At 38.0% G+C, this 21,136-nt stretch overlaps 1 protein-coding gene across 3 annotated transcripts in view; it reads left to right on the top strand.

Annotated features, from left to right (window-relative positions):
• The window catches only part of LOC117083092, a 358,101-nt gene that overhangs the window by 19,378 nt on the left and 317,587 nt on the right, over window positions 1-21,136 (top strand). The window lies entirely within an intron of this gene.

Genomic DNA, 21,136 nt, shown 5'->3' on the forward strand with positions numbered 1-21,136 from the left:
CACTGCACTCCAGCCTGAGCTACAGAGCGAGATTCCGTCTCAAAAAAAAAAAAAGAAAGAAAGAAAACCTTACAGTGAATGAATGTATGGCTATAATGGAGCACACTGAAGGCCTGGACTACAGAAATATTGGAAAAACCTACAAATATAAGGCTGAGGCGGGCGGATCACGAGGTCAAGAGATCGAGACCATCCTAGCCGGCATGGTGAAATGCCGTCTCTACCAAAAATACAAAAATTAGCTGGTTGTGGTGGCACGTGCCTGTAGTCCCAGCTACTCAGGAGGCTGAGGCAGGAGAATCGCTTGAACCTGGGAGGTGAAGGTTGCAGTGAGCCGAGATTGTGCCACTGAACTCCAGCCTGGTGACAGAGTAAGACTCCATCTCAAAAAGAAACAAACAAACAACTACACAAAAAACTAGACATATAAAATAGAAGTTCCACAATGAGAACACGTTGACACAGGGAGGGGAACAACACACACTGGAGCCTGTTGGGGGTCGGTGGTGGGAGGAAGAGTGTCAGGAAAAATAGGTAATGTGTGTGGGGCTTAATGCCTAGGTGATGGGTTGATAGGTGCAGCAAACCACCATGGCACATATTTATCTATCTAACAAACCTGCACATCCTGCACATGTATCCTGGAACTTAAAATGAAAATTAAATTAAATTTAAAAATTAAAAATTAAAAAACTAAAATAGAGGTTCTGCATAAATTATGGTACAGCTATATATTAAAAAAGCAATTTTGGAATCTTTAATGACAGAGGAAATTGTTCATAATATTAAGTGAAAAGTATACAGCATGTACATCCTAATATTTGTTGCCAAAAATGCATCTATATAACTGTTTGTGTAGGTATGCTCACCCGTGTATAAAACAGAAATTTACACTTTTATTCTAGGTAATAGAATAATGGATTTTGTATTTTAATTTTCATTCTTGTATGGATTTCCAAAAGGAATTATACTAGGCTTATGTTTTACGCTAGAAATTTTATAATAAAAGAGTTAGGCCAGGAGTGGTGGCTCACGTCTGTAACCCCAGCACTTTGGAAGGCCAAGGTAGGCGGATCACCTGAGGTCAGGAGTTTGAGACCAGCCTGGCCAACATGGTGAAACCCTGTCTCTATTAAAAATACAAAAATTAGCCAGGCGTGGTGGTGTGTGCCTGTAGTCCCAGATACTCGGAGGCTGAGGCAGGAGAATTGCTTGAACCCAGGTGGTAGAGGTTGTAGTCAGCCAAGATTGTGCCATTGCACTCCAGCCTGGGCAACAGAGTGAGACTCTGTCTCAAAAAAAAAAAAAAAAAAAAAAAAAGAATTAATGAGGATATTTTCTAAAGGTACTACAAGTAAATCCCACCATCATAAGTGTGGTCCTGAAAATTCAGCTGCATAAAAAGCAGCACTGCATTAAACTAAGGTTGATGAAACGACAGAATTGAGACTTCTGAGATGGACAAGAGCCAGTTGTCAATCACTTTATATCCAAAATAGTATTGTCAAGGAATGCGTTATCATGGGCACTGTCTCCATATGGAACGTGTTAACACTTTTTGAGAATTGTTACTTTCAGACTGAACTATTTTTATTCTTTTAAGGAAGCATGTAAATATTTACCTCAAATAAAAAACAATAAACATAATACATATATAACACACACATATATATTAATGGTGATATAATGCTTTTAAAAACTACTTCTAATCAAATTACTCCCACAAAATACCCCCCAAAATAATATTATTTTTTCTTTTTTATTACTTTTTTTATCAAGATGAGTTCCCTTAGCATAAAATTAACCAGTTTTAGGTGAACCATTTTTAAATGAATCATTAGCATTTAGCAGATTCACAATGTTATATAATCACCATCTCTACCTAGTTCCAAAACATCTTAATTCTCCCAAAAAGAAACCCTGCACACATTAAGCAGTTGCTTCCCATTTCTCTCTTTCCCCAGCCCCTGGCAAACACCAATCTGCATTCTGCCTCTATGGACTTACCTATTCTGGACATTCCATAGACATGGGATCATACAATATGTAGCCTTTTGTGTCTAGCTTCTTTCACATACCATGCTTTCAAGGTTGATTTATACTGTAACATGTACCAGTACTTTATTCCTTTTGATAGCTGAATAATATTCCATTGTGTGAATATGTCACAATTTGTTTATCCATTCATTCCAGATGGACACTGGGCTATTAGTTTGGCTATTGTGAATAGTGATGCAATGAACATTTGTGTACACATATCTGTTGTGACTCCCTGATTTCAATTTTTTTTTTTTTTTTTTTTTTTGAGATGCAGTCTCGCTCTGTCGCCCAGGCTGGAGTGCAGTGGCCGGATCTCGGCTCACTGCAAGCTCCGCCTCCCAGGTTCACACCATTCTCCCGCCTCAGCCTCCCGAGTAGCTGGGACTACAGGCGCCCACCACCTTGCCCGGCTAGTTTTTTGTATTTTTTTTTTTTTTTTTTTAGTAGAGACGGGGTTTCACTGTGTTCACCAGGATGGTCTCGATCTCCTGACCTCGTGATCTGCCCGTCTCGGCCTCCCAAAGTGCTGGGATTACAGGCTTGAGCCACTGCGCCTGGCCCCTGATTTCAATTCTTTTGTGTATGTGTTGAGGAGTGGAATTACTGGGTGACATGGTAATTGTAAGTTTGACTGTTTAAGGAACTACCAAACTGGTTTCCACATGGCTGATATGTATTTTAAATTCCCACCAGAAATGTTGAAGGGTCCCAATATCTCTACATTCTCTCCAACACTTCTTATTTTCCATTTTCAAAAAAATAGCAATCCTAGTGGATATGAAATGGTACCTCACTTTGGTTTTGATATGCATTTTTCTAAATGACCAATGACATTGAGTCTAATGGCTTATTGGCCATTTGTATATCTTTAGAGAAAGGGATATTCAAGTTTTTTCTCATTTTTTAATGGGTTGTCTTTTTGTTGTTGAGTTGTAGGAATTCTTTATATATTCTGGATATTAGACCCTTATCAGATATATAATTTGCAAATACTTTCTCTCATCTCCAGGGAGAAAAAGGTTCTATAGGTTGTCTTCAGTTTCTTGGAAATGTCCTTTGATGTACTTGTTACTCATATTTATATAGAGAAATATTCTTATTTTCTGTTCTAATTTCAGCTAAAATTGTATCTTGGACACATTTTTGTGTTTCTACACATTATTATTATTTTAATGGCTGCATACCATTCTGTCATATTCCTAGTCATTCCTGGATTGTTGGCAAATTATTTAAGATTATTTTGGTAAAAAATCAATTAAATTTAAGGAATAATTTAACTACCAGGCATTAGGAAGAATAGGAACGAAGTGGCTTTAAGGATTGCACGAGTTTGTAGACTGCTTGAAACACTGCAGTAAACTTGCCCCCTCACTTCTGGTTTCTTCATCTCTCATTTCAAGCTCTTATACAACAGTATCTTACTGGCTCATCATGGATTGGTATGTACCCCTGTAGGGCCACAGTACTGCACAGCCCAGATCCCCACTTCAAGATTGAGGTGCTCATTCTCCCATGGTCCAGCAAGCTGTTCTTAGAAGTGGAAGCAATGGCTTATGATCTACTGTAAAATATAGAGACTTTACAATTGTGCTCTCCCAGGTAACACTGCAATGAACAGCTTCTCCTTTTGTGTTATTTCATTTGGATAAATCCCTAAGAGTTAGATTATAATAACTCTTAAGCATTTGTATGCTGCTGTCTAGAGGATTTTGCCAATTAACAAAGTTACCAGCAATGAGCAAATGCCACTCAGAATTTTCAATATACCTGTAACTAAAAAGGAGACAGAAAGAGGTAATGTCATTGTGCCGGGAAATCTGCCTGGTAATTTAAATAAATCCTATGTTGTCCACTAATATCCACTTTCTCCTTCATCTCTAGTAATAATTATACTTTAAAAATGTATAATACTATTTGAGTCATTGCTGCTGAGAAAGAAAACTGTATTTCTTAACTTCTCCCATAGCTATAGTTACATATTAGACATGTGATCACATTCTGTCCAGTAAAATGGGAACAATCAATATGGAAAATGCTTCATGCCTTTAAAAGAAAGGAGCATGCTTTTCACTTTGCCTTTCCTGTTTCTGCTGGTTGGAATGAGAGCGTGGTGAGAAAACATCTTGTACAATTAAAGATGAGAACAACGGAGGGTGGATGGCAGAAGAGAAGATAGAAGGAGCCTGGGTCCATGACAGTATGGAACCACCACACCAGCCCCAGACTACCGTGCCTTATTCATTATATGGGAGAGAAAAAGAAAATCTTTCTTATTTAAACCATCAGTATTATGGATCTCTGTGACAGCAGCTGGACCTGTTTCCTAACTCATACACAATATTTGTCTTCTTACTCCATCCTTTAGTGCTAGACTTTTTAGAAATTAAGAAATTGGAGGATTGCATATATTAAGGAATTCACTCCAGAGCTTCACACAACAGGGAAGTCCAGATCAAATCCAGGTGTCTGATTGCAAAGTCAATGTTTTCTCACCATTCTTTTCCTGAAGAATTTATAGTCCTTTTCTGGAATGTTTTCTAATGCCAACAAGCAATTCTCTGATTCAATGGTTACCAACTGGGTGTGCTACAATTCAGTTTAATTATGACACTGTACTTGGAGTTAGATCCAGTAAGTTAAAGGGTCAGTCCTATAAGACCATCCCCACTTCAGATGACACTTACAAGTGCCAAACCTCCCTTAGTAAGGACAGACGAGCTATGCATTGGGAGTTCCCTCAACCCCCTCCACGGGTTTGGCAATTTGCTAGAATGACTCACAGAACTCAGGAAAACAGTCTTTTTACCCTTACAGGTTTATTATAACAGCCAAGTGGAAGAGACGCACAGGACAAGGTATTGGGTAAGGGGCACAGACTTTCTCTACTCTCTTCAGATGTACCACCCTCTTAGCACCTAGTTGATGTCATCACCAACCTGGAAGCTTATCAGATTTTCTTGTTCAAGAGTTTTTTTTTTTTTTTTCTTTTTAACTCTTCATTCTGGTCTGACGGTTTGAGAGTTTTTATAAAGCTTTATCTAAACCCTCCCTTTCCTTCCCAGAGGTCTGTGGGTGGACGTGAAAGTTCTAATACTCTAATCACTTGGTCTTTGTGGTGATCAGTCCCATCCTGAGACTATCTTAAATCACCTCATTAGCATAAAATCAGGTGTGATTACCTGGGGCTCCTTAGGAATAATAACAGACACTGCTGTTGCTCAGGAAATTCCAAGGGTTTTAGGAGCTCTGTACCAGGAATCACAGACAAAGTCCAAATATATTTTTTCTTATATCTCACCTTTGTAGGAACCTAATTTTCAAACCTCTACCTTGCTGACTATATGGTAAGATTTTTATACATATTATAAATCACAATATTCACATTGTTGAAGATATACAAATAAATGTCTAAAATGATATCTTTTCTAACTTTCCTGACTTAATTTTTTTCTGACTTCTAAACAATATGAAAGCCATTCTTGGGTGATCAAAGCCACCCTTTTTTTGAGGCCAGGAAAACTTTAGAAATTCAGTGACCTTTAAGATGAATCCATAATTATGGGTAGGGTTTTACATAATCAAGATTTTTAGTTTCTAGTTTTTAGTGACAGAATCATAACTCAAATGAGTTAAGCAAAAATAGAAAAATGTGTTGGCTTAGCTAATTGAAAAAGGGGTATCCTGCTTCAGGCACAGTTGGATCCAGGATAGCTAATGACTCCATTAAAGAGAGGTCCCTACCCATCTCTTGGCTTTATTACCCTGGGTTGGTTTTGTTTTTAGATAGCCTTGTTCGTGGTGGAGGAAAGAATGGATACCAGTTCTCCCAGGCTCACCTTGTTAGCAGCTTCACTACTGCGGCAAAAAACAAGCAAACAAACAAACAAGCAAACCAACAGTGCCTTTCTCCTGATAAATCCAGCATGATATACAAACAGTGCTCCCATTCGGCTAGGTCTGGATCTCACACCCACTTTGTCAAAGACAGGCCTAGCTATATCAAATCCATGGATTGAGCTTGGGGAGGAGTGGTTTTCCAAAAGAACAAAAGGGCGCTATAAAACAGAAAAAGGTGAGAAATGGAACAACAGATGTCCATTACAAGTTTTACAGGTGGTGCTGAAGAATGAGGAAGGAGTTCCAAGTGAAAGCAACAGCCTGAGTGGAGGCCTGGAGATATGCTGGTACAGGAAGTTCAGATGGGCAGGAATACTGGGGAAAAGAGAAAAATCAAGCTGGAAATGTGCTGTGGAGAGTGTTAAGAGTCATGGTAAGGTGTCTGCCCAATTTTAAAAACAGTAGGGAGTTGAAGTGGTGTCCAGAAATATCATCACACATTGAAAATACAATACATCATCAAGTAGAATTTAAAATAAATTCATTTATTTTATTCAGGGTCTAGTATATAGTTATTCTTCATTTAGAAGGCATTTATTTTCAATTAAAGTATATAAGCTCGTGTAATCTACTACTAGGAAAAGTTTTATTACGTTTGTTGAATGCATCTATCTCCACCAGTTTACTGAATTTCCTCTTGCCTGTAACTTCAGGGTTTGGCTAAACTGAAAAATACATATTAGTATGGGCAATCCCAGGTGAAGGACCAGGGAACTCTCAGAGATAAATAAAAAGAATGCAGCCAACCATGAATCCTTAGACCTGATGGGCAATTTACAACTCACCACTTCAAGGCACTCATTTATTCTTCAGTTAAAGTTGTTCTCTCAACCTTAGCACAGGCTTTGGAAAAAAGAAATGTGTTTCATTATAATAATGATTAAAAAGTCCCTTTGGAGGAAATAACTTGCTGATTAAGATTGATTTTCCCCTCTTTTCCTCTCCTATTTTATGTGTGTCTTCTCTCAAAACAAAAGCAAGAAAATGGTTGACCAGAGTCCAGAGTAATGGGCCACGAAATACCCAATGGAGGTCAACTGAGGTGGCTTTAGTGGCCACCCTTCACTGTTGGCTTAAATGAGGAAAGGTTTTGCAGATAGTAAAATGCTACCTGTGAGTTTACCATCATTATCTCAATAGCCAGGTGAGATCCATGAAATGCATTGTTATTGTTGCCAGCAATGCAAGAGGCCATGATGACTGGCCCTTGGCTTCTCCAACAAGATGATCCTGAGTTTTTGTTACTTAACATGCCTGAGCCTCCCTAGCCTCATCTGTAAAATGGGATAATAAAAGTATCAAATACCTAATAGGGCTTTGGTGAGGATTAGATGAAATAAAAACGATGAAAAAGCATTTAGTTCAGTGTTACAGCATGACCAACTCATCCTAGTTTTCCTGGAGCTTTCCCAGTTTTAGTGCCCTGAATCCCACATTTTAGGAACTCTCAATCCCAGGCAAACTAGGATGGTTGGTCAGCCAAGAATCATGAACTCAGACAGCTCTCTCAGAAAGTATTAGCTATTTTTATTTCAGAGGAGAAAAGTGAAGATGAAAATACTTAGCATGATGTGAGGAACACATTTTAAAAACCATCTTTTATGGTGAAATAATTAGACTTGTTTCCTTGAGATGGGGTCTTGCCATATTGCCCAGGCTGGTCTCAAACTCCTAGGCTCAAGCCATCCTCCTGCTTTAGCCTGCCAAGTAGCTAGGATTAGCCAGCACACATCACTGTGCTGGCTGCAGAATTAAGCCTTTAAGAATCACATGTAAGCCTTAAATATCCAAATCCTGTACTTTTCCCATGTGCTCTTATTCATTCTTTCATCCAATTCTTTGTTCATTTACTCATCTCTTCCCTCATAGAGCTTACAATTTAGAATAGAACACATTCAATAAATAGTTATCTTACAAATAATTCAGTTTGCCATTATACTAAATAGATTTGATGGTAGTGGCAGGCAATCAGTCATGAGTCAATTTTTTAGGGATTTCCCTAAATCTGTTCATTCTCAAATGTTTCCACTTGTGATCATCTTTTCTTACAAAGTGGACACCTTGGGTTTTATAGTACAGCTGTTGGCCAAAGGAGAGGAGAAAGCCAATTGGCCTGAAATGACCACATTTGGTCTGGTGATTGGGGTTTCTTTTTTAATGTTTTAACACGATGAGCAGAAGACTGAAGGAATACAGGGTTGTCCTATTCCCTTTCTCACAACTGATTCATAGTAGGCTCTTGACCCAAGGGGAGGCCATTCATGATCCTGCATTCATGATCCATGCAGGTGATACTTTGCCTGCCCAGAGTAACAAAATGTGGAAAAACCCAAAAGTCTTACATTCTAACCCTTTCTATCACCAACCGCAAGAAAGGAAAAATGGGCTTTCCAAATGTGTTTCCATTACAGGATCGAATCGTCTATTATTTTCATTTCAGCAATGCCAGGAAATTCAGAATCAGTCACCTCTTCCAAAATATAATAATCTTTCGGTATTATATTTATGATAACATATCATAGGGAAAGAGGATATTTCACCTGGGAACCAAGGCAGTCTCAGAGAGATTGACTTTCTTCAGTGGCACCATGTTATTATAATAACTTTGAGAGAGCTCTATGCTGGGTTAAATGCAACTTTTCACCCCCACTGGCATCGCAAACTAAACTGAACAGAGAAGGCAAACTCTAGCAAAACAGGATTAGATTTCACAAAAAGATATGGAAAGGGATACAAAATCTCTCACCATGTTTCCTGCAAAAATAGAAGAGCCTTCGCTGCACTGTTTCTACTTAAAAGTGACTGCTTTCTTACATTGAAGTTTAGGTGGCTCCTTGTTTAAGAAAATCTTTACAAAGTTAGGTATTTTATTTTACTTTCTGTTTTCTATTTAGGATGCATTCATGGAGGATTTTTGGATGTTTAGATTTGGTAGGAAATGTTGTGATTGGTCCCAGGAAGAAAACAGTGGTTAATTTTGGTCTGGGGCCCCACTGGGTCAGGCAATTAGGAGACTGTCAAGGTGGCAGCAAGTACTGGGGGGCTGGTTTGAAAGAACAGCCTCGAGTATGTCAGCAGCACCATTTTTATTAGAATTTTCTTTCAATTTCTTCTTTTTTCTTTCTTTTTTTTTGAGATTGCAACAAGTCTGTGGCTATTTCTTAAAATAATTTAGTGCAAAAGTTGTGCCCCTTGCTACTCTGAAATCTTGCCCAAGATTTGAAAATGTGCCCAATGCAGATGTGATCTGATACTTCAAATGAAGAAAATAACTTCAAAAAAACATTTTTCTTGGTGGTGTAGGCTGGGGGAGTGTTAGAAAGAAGGCACATCTGTTTTTCTCCTCTCTTTTCTTTCTTTCTTTTTTTTAAAAAGGATGATTCCTTGTTAAACATCCTAGCAGAAAAGAAAAAAGTAGAGATCTTGTCATTGTAATATTGCAGAAGTAGTATGGCTGAATTGTGTTCCTTCAAAATTTGTCCTAACCTGTAGAACCTCAGAATGTAATTTTATTTGGACATAGGACCTTTGAAGAACTTATTAAGGTAAAATGAGGTCAAATGGGTGGGCCTTCATCCAATATGACCAGTGTTCTTAAAAGAAGAGGAAATTTAGACACAGACATGTACACACACAGAGGAAAGACCATATGAGGACACAACAAGAAGGCAGCCATCCGTAAGCCAAAGAGAGAGGACACAGAAGAAACCAAACCTGCCGACACCTTAATCTTGGACTGCTAGCCTCCAGATCTGTGAGAAAATACAGTCCTGTTGTTTAAGCCACCCAGTCTGTAATACTTTATTATGGAAGCTCTTACAATCTAATATACTAAGTCAGATCACTCTTTTCACCAAAGGATGTTGCCAATGGGCCATGGTCACTCTTTGAGGAGAGAACAGCAGCTTGCCTTCCATAGCTCTTTGTTGTACTTTCTTAGCTATCATCTAAAAGTGCATAGAGAACTCAGGGAATTCAGGTTTCAGTAGAGTTATTTTTCGGTCGGAAGGGAAGCAAGAATGTTTGTCGGTCATATTTATTAATTTGAATGTATTTTAATATGCTTAATAAAATTATTAATCATGCAGCGCCTATAGGATAATTTAAAAATTAATATTAATATATTTTTAAAAGGTTTTGACTTCTTTATTCTATGTCCTAACTTGTTTGTTTTTAACTTAAAAAGACAGGGTTTTGTTTGTTTGTTTTTTGTTTTATTTTTCCCTGAACTGTGTAAGTTGCCTAAAATTTCCAGGCTCAATGCCAGAGTGATTAAGACTAATACAGCCAAAGATGGAATAAAATTCAGTTTTTTTTAAGTAACAATGTCATATCAAAAGCATTTTTATGCCTTCTAATCAATGATGCATTTTTAAAAGCATTCTTAGTGTTAACTGAAGAAATAATTTTAAATCATTGTATGTATATTATTGCAATTATGCATAACTGTATGTAGAGTATATATATTATAATTGTACAGTTGGGTTTTATAAAGGCCTAAAAATAGAAAAATTAATGTAAGCAAATATACTGAGCAGTGATTACTTTTGGGGAATGGGATTATAACTGTCCTCTTCCCACCAGCTCGTTTTCATCTTTGCTTTTATTTCTTTAATAAGGATGTATTACTTTTATAATTAAAGAAAATTATCCACCACCAATATGAAAATATCTGTGAGTTCTTTATACATTACTAAATAAATGAGCTGACCACCAGGTATAAACACCTGGCCTAAAGCTGACTCCAGAATATTAACTCACTCAAGACGAATTCCTTCTTTATGTATAGTTCAGATTGGTTTCCAACCATACAGCAGGATATAGATGTTCCAGGGTTAGCTAATGATTGTACTACCAGAGACACAAAACCGGGAGTCAACACAATTTTAAAATTTGGGTTAGGAGGTAGAAGGAGAGGGTATGTAGGTTTTAAAATTAGTAGAATTCAGTCTTTTTAGTGAATTTATATTTTGTATTCCTCAATGGTAGACTGGCATATTTATTAGAAATTTATCAATTATATATTTTTGTGGAATTGCAAATGCCATGAATGTACCCCTTCCCCCAGAAACATACTCTCCTCCAGAAAGATGGGTAGAAAAGTAAATAATATGTTGCAAGTTAGAATAGCATACAACCTTGAAGTTTCAATCAAAAAGTATTCTAGGCTGGGCGCAGTGGCTCACACCTGTATCCCAGCACTTTGGGAGGCTGAGGCAGGTGGATCACTTGAGGTCAGGAGTTCAAGACCAACATGGCCAACATGGTGAAACCCAACCCAGTTTCTACTAAAAATACAAAAATTAGCCAGATGTGGTGGCAGGCACCTGTAATCCCAGCTACTGTGGAGGCTGAGGCAGGAGAATCGCTTGAACCGAGGAGGCAGAGCTTGCAGTGAGCCAAGATAATGCCACTGTACTCTAGCCTGGGTGACAGAGTCAGATCCTGTCTTAAAAATAAATAAATAAATAAAAATTAAAAAAATATAAAGGCATTGTAGAGTCTTGGTGTAAAATACATTTGGAACCACTGAGATAAGTAAGAGAGTTGTTTCTTGGATCAGGCTGTCCTTGTAAGTTGATACAAGACACTGGAAGAATATCTAGGTGCTATGGACTTGTTCAGCACATGTGGCTAATTTTGTTAGTGAGATTGAAACTAGGGCCGGTTTCTATGTTTTTTATCTTGCAACCCTATTTCCTGATCCTCCTCCTTCCCTAGTGGGGAAAAATCCTTAAGTCACTTTTAGAACAGCTAAGGAAGTTGTGTAACGATGGGAAGGAAAGGCTGTTAACTCTAAGGAAGACGTTTTCAATATGATCTAACCAACTGTAGAATTTAGAAATTCCAGATTTTTTTTTCTTTTTCTGAAATACTGGCAGGCCTAGAACCCAGCAAAACATAAAATATATGGCACTATGCAATTTGAAGTCTTATTTGTCATTCCTGCAGATGGATGGTAGCTTCAGTGATGATGAGGAAGGACTCATGCTTGTCAGGGTTGTTTCTCTTTTTTTTGTTTTTGTTTTTGTTTGTTTTTAGATAGGGTCTCACTTGGTCACCCAGGCTGTAGTGCAAAGGTGTGATCATGGCTCACTGCAGCCTCAACTTTCTGAGCTCAAGCCATCCTCCCAGTTCAGTCCCCCAGTAGCTGGAACAATAGGTACACACCACTACACCCAGCTAATTTTTAAATTTTGTAGACGGGGGTTCTCCCTATGTTGGCCAGGCTAGTCTCGAACTCCTGGCCTCAAGCGATCCTCCCACCTCGACTTCCCAAAGTGCTGGGATTACAGGCATGAGCCACCATGCCCAGACTGTCAGTGTTGTTTCTTACCTGACATAATTCTATCAGGTTCTCCGTGGAGTGGAGAAATGAGCAACAAGAAAAATCTCTGATAGTTTTGCCCTGAGACATGGGAGGATCACTAATCTTTGTATTCCTAAATTCTGAGCTGGATTCTTAACTGAACAAAGTACTTTATTTTCTACTTTAGTGTGAGTTGACCTGAAACTTTCGGCCCTGGCCAAGTTACAAATATACCCTACCAGGACTTGGCCTTGTTCACAAATTCCTAACTGGAGTCCCATTTGACTAAGGTCTAGCTGAACCTTACAACTGCAGGAGGACTCACTATAACAATATGAGCTTTCATAGCCCTGCTATTTAAGATTCTTTCTCTCAGACTAAATAAGCAAAACTGCTCCCAGACATCCATCATGAGTATCACAGACCGACTTGCATATCATATAACTTCGAACTGGGTCGTTCAATTCCTTCAGGCTTCCTGAATTTAGTTAGCGGCATCTGCTAATGCTACAAATGTGTTTTGAAGATATTGTATCATTTGGCCAAGAAAATGGAGGGCCAGATGGCTTTGAAAGAATATTAAATGGCAGAAGGCTCTCTTGGAATACTTCATTGTTTCTGGAGTTCATGCTTATATTTCTTAGTGTCCTCTTTGGGGCAAAATTTTGCTATTTTTTATCCAAACCAGAAACAATAAAGAACATGCATAATTTCAGGATAGTGTCTAAAATAAAAACGATGTAAGCTTTTTACACAATAGTAAATTGATTTTAAATATTTTGATGGCATGTTGGTTAGGATGTTTTTTCTTACTGACATATTCTGTTTTATTGGCGAAGGCATAATATTTACTATTAGCTTTCAGCAATGTATTCCTGTATGGAAGGAAAATTTTTGAAAATTGAAATGATAGCCTTTGCTCCATAACTTGGAAACTTCAGTGTGCAATGAGAGGATTCAAAGAATGAATGCTGATCTTTAATGTCCATAAAATTAATATTATAATGTACAAAAAATTCTTAGAATGATGCCTGGCTCATTATAACTGTTCAATAAATTTAGTTGCTATTGTAAGTGAGCTCTAGAAACAGAAAGTCGGTTTCTTATTTGATGTCTCAACTTGGCTCTCTCACAGGTATTTCAAACTTTACACATTCAAAGTTGAGTTATTTATTCTTTGTTGCAAATCCGGCTCCTCCCAAAGCCCTTTTCATCTTAGTAAATAATATCCCACATTATTCAAGCTAGAAACCTGGTGGGTCATTCCTAATACCTTTCTCTCTCTCAAGACCATATTCATCTATCACTAAGTCCTCTTCATTTCTTTTTTAAAAAGTATAATAAGATGAGATCTTGCTGTGTTGCCCAGGTTGGTCTCAAACTCCTGGCCTCAAATGATGCTTCCACCTCGGCCTCTCAAAGTGCTGGGATTACAGGCTTGAGCCACTCCATTGAGCCCTCTTCATTTCATAGTCCAAAAAATACAGAATTTATCTACTGATCTCTATCCCTATTGCCAAACGTCCAGGGCTGTCAACCTCTGTACTACTGACATTTTGAAGCCAGACAGTTCTTTGCTGTGAGAGTCTGTCCTGGACATTGTAGGATTGTTACCAGAATTCTGTTCTCTCCCCACTGGACGCCAATAGAACTACCCGCCCCGCCCGGCAAAAATATTTGCCAAATGTCCTATGAGGGCAAAATCTCTCCCAGTTGGAAACCTCTGATCCAATACAAATTACTATCATCTTCTCCTTCAACTCCTACAGAGCTTTCCTACTGGTCTCTCCCCAGTAAGAATAAGACCCGTCCTTATACTCCTTAAAGCCTTTCTCCACAGACTAAGAGTAGCAGTGAGGTCTTTATAACATGTGAATTTCATCAGTTCATCTCTCAGTCTGAACATTTGACCTGCCTCCCTTTGTAGACAGGAAAAATACTTTCCATTGTGTCCATCTTTATGGAGTCCTGGTCCTTTTTCCAGCCTGGTTTTGTGCACCTGCCTTGCTGTGCTCTAGCCATGGTGGAATTCTTCCAACCTATACCAAGCATCTGTGCACTTCAGCACCTTCCTATGTGCTGCTCGCTGCACAGAGTGCTCTACAGTCTGACTCAGCACTCATTCACCTAGGAACCTCCTATTACTTTTTATCAAAAGACTCTGGTTGTTTCCAACAATGCCCTCATCACAATTTTCAGTTGCACATTTTAAACCTTAGTTTTGTTGTCCCACACGAGACTATAAGTTCCTTAAAGGCAGGAGCAAATCTCTTTTATCCATTACTCAATACCAGCACCCATCAAGTGTCTTACACATAACGGAGACTCAATGCATATTTGTAGAATGAATGAGTGATGAATGAATGAAACATAAAAGTAGTTTTGGTTGGTAATTGCTTTCCCCATTTCTTGCACTAGGGGGTGCCAAATGAAATAAATAATACTTTTTAAAAGAGATTTTAACATTATTTCGGAGGCTTGGATGTTCCTTTCCCAAGATGCCATTTAAATCTGGTAGCTCAGCAAATAGTTCTTCTCATTCCCTGGTAGCTACCAAGTTCAAGGAGTTGTGCTAATTAAATGAAATATGCCTGCAAAGTGCTTAGTACAACAGTGTCAGGCAGTTAGGAATACTAAGTACTAATTCTTAAGCTATTAAATTATGATTGAAAAATTCTGTTTACATCAGCCTTCTCACCCAAATGGTTAGAGGAAGTAGTTTAAAGCTGAGAAGTGCTACTAACTTACATTTCCCTTGAATGACTCCATTTGCATTGCCCAGGGTTTTCATTATTTGCACTGAAACATATAACTTCTGACCCTTACCAAAATGTGATCACATGCAAAATACAATAACTAAGATTGGAAGAATAAAGTATTTAATGAAAATATTAGATTGACTTAAAGTTAATCTTTGATGTTCTAATTCCTAAATAAAAATGCCATATAATGAGATACTTATCTGAAAATTGTCCTGACTCCATTTAAATTTATTAGGGTTTCTTAAAAGCCCTATTACTGTGAAGATATTATGGCACATTTCACTAATTTGGAATAGCTACAGGTTCAGTGTGTCCTTTTGCCAAGATAGAAGCCAAGTCTTAAGCAGTGGTGTCAAAAGCTAACATGTTGCTTTGATTCTTTTCAGCATATTTCAAGCTGAAAGCTATTTACAGCCTTCACTTCATCCAGTATGCTGAAATTCTACCATCTAAGGACATTAAAACCTCCTAGATGAAGTAGTATATGAAAAATAAAGGGTGTCTTGAAGATAACCATTTCTTATGTACGGAGTAAGAGATTATTTTTCACACTGCAAAGAAGTTATAGTCACAAAGTGGAATAGTTGTTTACCATTTGCTACTCTCCCTTTGGATATTCAAATTGTCCTGACTTCTTTATTTTTCTGTGACATTTATATTTTTGTGGCCATTAGATCATCATAATGAAATGCAGTGTTTATTCTTAAGTCCCAAGAAGGTATGTTACCACCTTCTCAAGCCTTTGCCCAGGGAGCCATTATAATTGGAAGAAAAATATTCAAAAGGAAAGTTTACTGAGGACAAAAAAAGGACCCAAATAATAAAAATATTTTTGTCAGTCACTTCTATGGTGGAACCAAAGAAAATAACCCAGGAACTAGTTTGGGATGTCATTCATCCTTCATGTCAGACTAGTTAGCTCAGTTGGGTATGAGATGATACTAGGAAAGCACCATATTATCCAAATTGTAGCCCTCTTTGGGCCTGTCAGCTTTGTGGAAGCAAATAACCCTCTTACAAGCAAAAGCTCTTGTTCAAAGGACCGCCTGACCTAGGGACTCTAGAGAAATAATTTCAAGTTGTCTGTAGCAGTCAAAACATACTATTCAAGAGTTTTGTCCTATAATGATAAGGTTCTGTTATTTTTCAAGGCAATATATGTCTGTATATCTTTGTCTCTCTATGCATATATATTAAACCAGACTTCAGAATAGCATCACACATTAGGTTGGTGCAAAAGTAATTGCAGTTCTTTCCATTAAGTGCAAAACTACAATTACGTTTGCACGAACCTAATAGTTTGAGGTAGGGATTGGGTGGGAGAGAAGGAGAATCAGCTTATTATTATGCTCATCAGCATGTCATCTTGGTTGTCTTCTCCATCATCATTATCATCACCATCATCATCGATATCATCAACATCATCACTGCTCTAATGTTCTTATTATAAGCTAGGCACTAGATGACGTTATTTAATGTAATCTTCCTAATTATTTATTCGGGTAAGCTTAATTATTCCCATCTTATAGTCAACAAAACCATGGATCTGATCGACTGTCCAACTCATGCAAGAACACCCAGTTAGTAAATTTCAGAGTGAGGATTCAAGCCAGGTCTCTCTGATGCCCAAGTTCGTTATCTGAACACCTACATGCATATGCTAACCTCAGAGTGATGGGCCTGCCAGCTTCTCTTCTATGCTATCTGTGTGTCCAAAGATTAAGTTATCTTTTTTCTAACAAAAACTGTATTGGGGGAAAGTTTTAAACTTTAAAGTTTAAAACTCTTTCAAGGGGAAACTTACAGTGACCCAATTTCTCATGACCTAGATTCTCCAAGTTAGCTTATAACTGATACTTACCCTTAAAAAATACATTACGAAACATATTTCTCAATTCCCCTAAAGAGTACACAGTACTCAGTCTATGTTCAGGTACAAATGAAGTTAAAGTCACCTCTTAGACATCTGACACTCAGCAATGCCATAGAGATAAATTCTGCCTTTCTACAAGAATAACCAAAAATCCTAAGTCGTTAGGGATTTTTTTTTTCTTTTCTCTTTTCTGTTCTTTATTCTTTCTTTTTTTTTAGTTTGAGACACGGTCTCACTCTGTTGCCCGGGCTGGAGTGCAGTGGCATAATCTCCATTCACTGCAACCTCTGCCTCCCATGCTCAAGCAATCCTTCCACCTCAGCCTCACGAGTAGCTGGGACGACAGCCATGCACCATCATGCCTGGCTACTTTTTGTATTTTTAGTAGAGATGGGGTTTCCCCGTGTTGCCCAGGCTGGTCTTGAACTTCTGAACTCAAGTAATCTACCTACCTTGGCCTCCCAAAGTGCTGGGATTACAGGTGTGAGCTACCACACCCAGCCAGAAGTATTTTTCTAAGACTCTGTCCCTTATTTTTGCATGTAAGGAGGGAGGTGAAGATTCAGTGGCTCTATTTCAGGGACACTGTGAAGGTGTGCTTAATAATAACAGTAGCTAACATTATTGAGCATTTATCCATGCTCTTAGGAGAATATCAGTCAATGATTTAAATGTTTTATGAACACATGTATAGGATATTTTTAGTTTATCATTTTTTATTTTATATGTGAGGAGTCTAAGGGCAGCAATGATATTTGATCCTCATAGCTCATGTAGTCCTTTGTACATAATAACTACTTATCAGATGATATTGACTTATTACTATAGCAGCAGACTTACTGTAGTTTCTAGTTTATGATCTCCACAGGTAATGTCTTCTTTGATTCTTGCTATATACATAGTACCCAGCACAGTGCCAAGAATATAGTAGGAACTCATTATTAATAGTTGATTAACATTGAGTTTGGACTAAACTTGCTTTGTAACCATTCACTCTGTCCTGCAGTGCATTAGACGCCCACTGTATACTCAAATACATTTCATATATTCCAATGGAAATAAAATAAATTTCCACTGGAAATTTCTAGAATGGCCTTTGACTGAAAGAGTAAAGATTTGACCTGATTTGACTATTTGCTGTTTTGCTCCCTGGTAATGGATTTGCACTGATCCATCCACCCAATTCCACTTTGGTACTTGAAATGGGGCTGCCCATGGAGTGGGGCCAATCATAGCAATACCATCTTAGAGCTTGAGTAAAGGGAACTGCCCCCTACATGGATCAAAACCATCACCTTCACTTCTTTGGTTATTGCTATAGTAATAGAAAAAAACAGTCTTGCAATAATAGAAGGATAAGTTCAGGAGCAAGTGAATACCATCTGGTCAGAAACTTTATATGAAAATGCTGGATGCATCCCAAACCTGCCTCCTTGGACCCCATTAAATTAAATTGTATTTACTAAAATGAGGTCTGAGCTTCCAGGTGGCATGTAGGGCCACTTTGTGGGGAAAGGTATTGTTTATTTCTCAGAAGCTAGCCTCAAAATATTCATGGCTTGGGTTAAAACAATAACAAAAACAAAAAATTTACCCTTTTAAATGAGCCTTAAGGACGAAATTTCAGTATAGAATGACTTTGAATAGCAAAGCAGCCAGTAAAAGTAGTTGGAAAAATTAGCCTGTTACATTCAGGAATGTTGTTTTGCAGGCTTGTATAGTGGAGAGTCTAAGAACTTGCTATTGGAAGACCTAAATGTAAGTGACAGTTTGGATCCTCCCTGTGTTGACCTTGAACAAGTGATAACCTTCCTGAGGCTTGGTTTCCCCATCTGTAAATTAGGGATAGATCTCTTGACCCAGCACAGTGGTATCAGAAGGGTCATTGAACGAGTCTCATGTTTGTAAAGAGTCTCAAATATAAATGTTTGACATAATCAGCAAATGAAGTTTCATTTAATGTTCCTTAGAAAAATTAACAAGATGGAAAGAAGTTAATTATATTGCTTTAGATTTTCGTTCCATTGCTGGACCACACTATTAATTTATGGTGTATTACAAATTTATATATATATATATGTTTTATAAATTTTGTAATTGTCTTGCTTTAGCACAGGTATGGTGCATTGCACTTTTCTTCTTCTGTTAAAAGCATTAATCTGCTTAATGTAATATTTAAGTATGTAGCTTAATTTTTTGGACTGAGGCAGCTCTAGAATGTCTTTAATTGATTGAGAAGCAGTGCAATGGGAAGCCTGGGCTGGGGTCTCCCCTTCAGGCAGCATTTATGTAGAAGCTTGCTGTTTTTACTTGTATCACAATTTACTTGGAGGGGCTTTGGGCACACTGGTAGAGGTCAAATGAATTAAAGCTATTGACTTCCACCCTGGCTGCAGGTATGTGTCTCATCCATATTGGGCATTTCTTCATTAAAAAATACTAGAGACCTCAAAAAAAAGAAAATGACCCGGGCCCTTTTTGACTTCTGAGATGCTCTATGGAATTCCTGTGGTGATTGAATGTGACCAGAATGACGTGCTTTTTGGAAATTCTGTAACTCAAAAAGCACATTATAAGTGAAAGAGATAATAATTAGCAACCCAAGTGTCCATCGACAGATGAATAAACAATGTGTGGAAGATACATAAAATGGAATATTATTTGGGCTTGAAAAGGAAGAAAATTCTGACATGTGCTGCAGCGTGGATGAGCCTGGAGGACATTATGCTAAGTGAAACAAACCAGTCACAAATAAACAAAAATTATATGATTCCACTTATATGAGATATCTAGAGTAGTCAAATTTTTAGAGACAGAAAGTAGGATGGTGGTTGCCAGGGGCTGAGAAGCGGGGAGTGGGGGAGTTATCCTTTAATGGGCTTTAAAGTTTCAGTTTTGCAAGATGAAAAAGTTCTGGAGAAAGATGATGCTGATGGTTGCACAACAATGTGAACATACTTAATGTTACTAAACTGTACTCTCTAAAACTGTTAAGATGGTAAATTCTATGGTATGTATATGTTACCACAAACAAAAATTTAAAAAATTTTAAAAGGAGGTAATTATTATTACTTATTTTAATCAATTAATTGCCCAGTATAGACCAGTCAATGGAAATAATTTAGAACTATGGTTCCAGTTTGGAAATTTAGATGAAAAATAAAATGGAGCAATGATATTTCCTTCCCTTCCTCCCTCCCTTCTTCCCTTCTACAATTATTTATTGAGCTTCCACTTGTTTACTGGCACTCTTTGAAGATCTGGGGAATTGGGATGAGAACAAAGTTCTGGCACTCACAGATTTTACATTCTAGTGGGAGTGGACAATAAACAGGAAAATAAATAAGGTCAGGTAGAGATAAATGCTGTGAAGAAAAACAGACATGGAAGGTCAGATAGACAGTTAAGGGGTAGCAGATGCTGCTTAGGGACCAAGGGAAGGCTTTTTGCAGAGAGGCCATTTGAGCAGAAACTTGACAGAAGTGAGGGAGTAAGCCTACAAATACTTGAGGGAACAGCTATTTCTAAGCAGTGAAGACAGCAAGTGCAAAGGCCCCGAGTTTGGAGTGTGTTTGGCATGTCCAGGAGACATTTAGATCTCCCTCGTGACAGAGGATGAGTGAGTAAGGGAAAGGATGGTAAGAGCAAAGGTTAGAGATACAGCAAGGGGCCAGATTAGTTAGGGCCTTGAGGGCCATGTTACAATGTAGGAACTCAGGCCTAGAGAAAATAAGTGACCAAGCCTAATCTAAACACACTGCTCTTCCACTCTGGAAGCTGCTTAAGAGCACTAACAGCCTTTCTGGTTTACTTCAATCTGGAATTTCTGTTGACTATATAGATCCATGTTACAAACCTGGCCCAATCTTTTTCTGGTTCATCTTGCTGAAACCAAAAGTTCAACATGTTCATTATACTGTATGTTAAAGATATTTCATTCTCTCTTTTTCTAAGTCGTGACTATATAGATAGATATGCTTTGGGGGAAGTGCCAAAAGAGGTGATGAGCTAAAGCTGAAGGACATCCTTCTGTTGTGATGATTGATTTTAATGTGTCAACTTGACTGGGCTAAGGGATGCCCAGAGTGTTGGTAAAATACTATTTCTGGATGTGTCTGTGAGGGTGTTTCTGGTAAGAGGTTATCATTTGAATCAGTCGACTGAGTACAGAAGAGCACTCTCACCAATATAGGTGGGTATCATCAAATCTACTGAGGGCCCAAATAGAACCAAAAGGTTCAGGAAGGGAAAATT

This window comes from Trachypithecus francoisi, unplaced genomic scaffold, assembly GCF_009764315.1.
Source record: "Trachypithecus francoisi isolate TF-2019V2 unplaced genomic scaffold, Tfra_2.0 Lachesis_group0, whole genome shotgun sequence".
NCBI lineage: Eukaryota > Metazoa > Chordata > Mammalia > Primates > Cercopithecidae > Trachypithecus > Trachypithecus francoisi.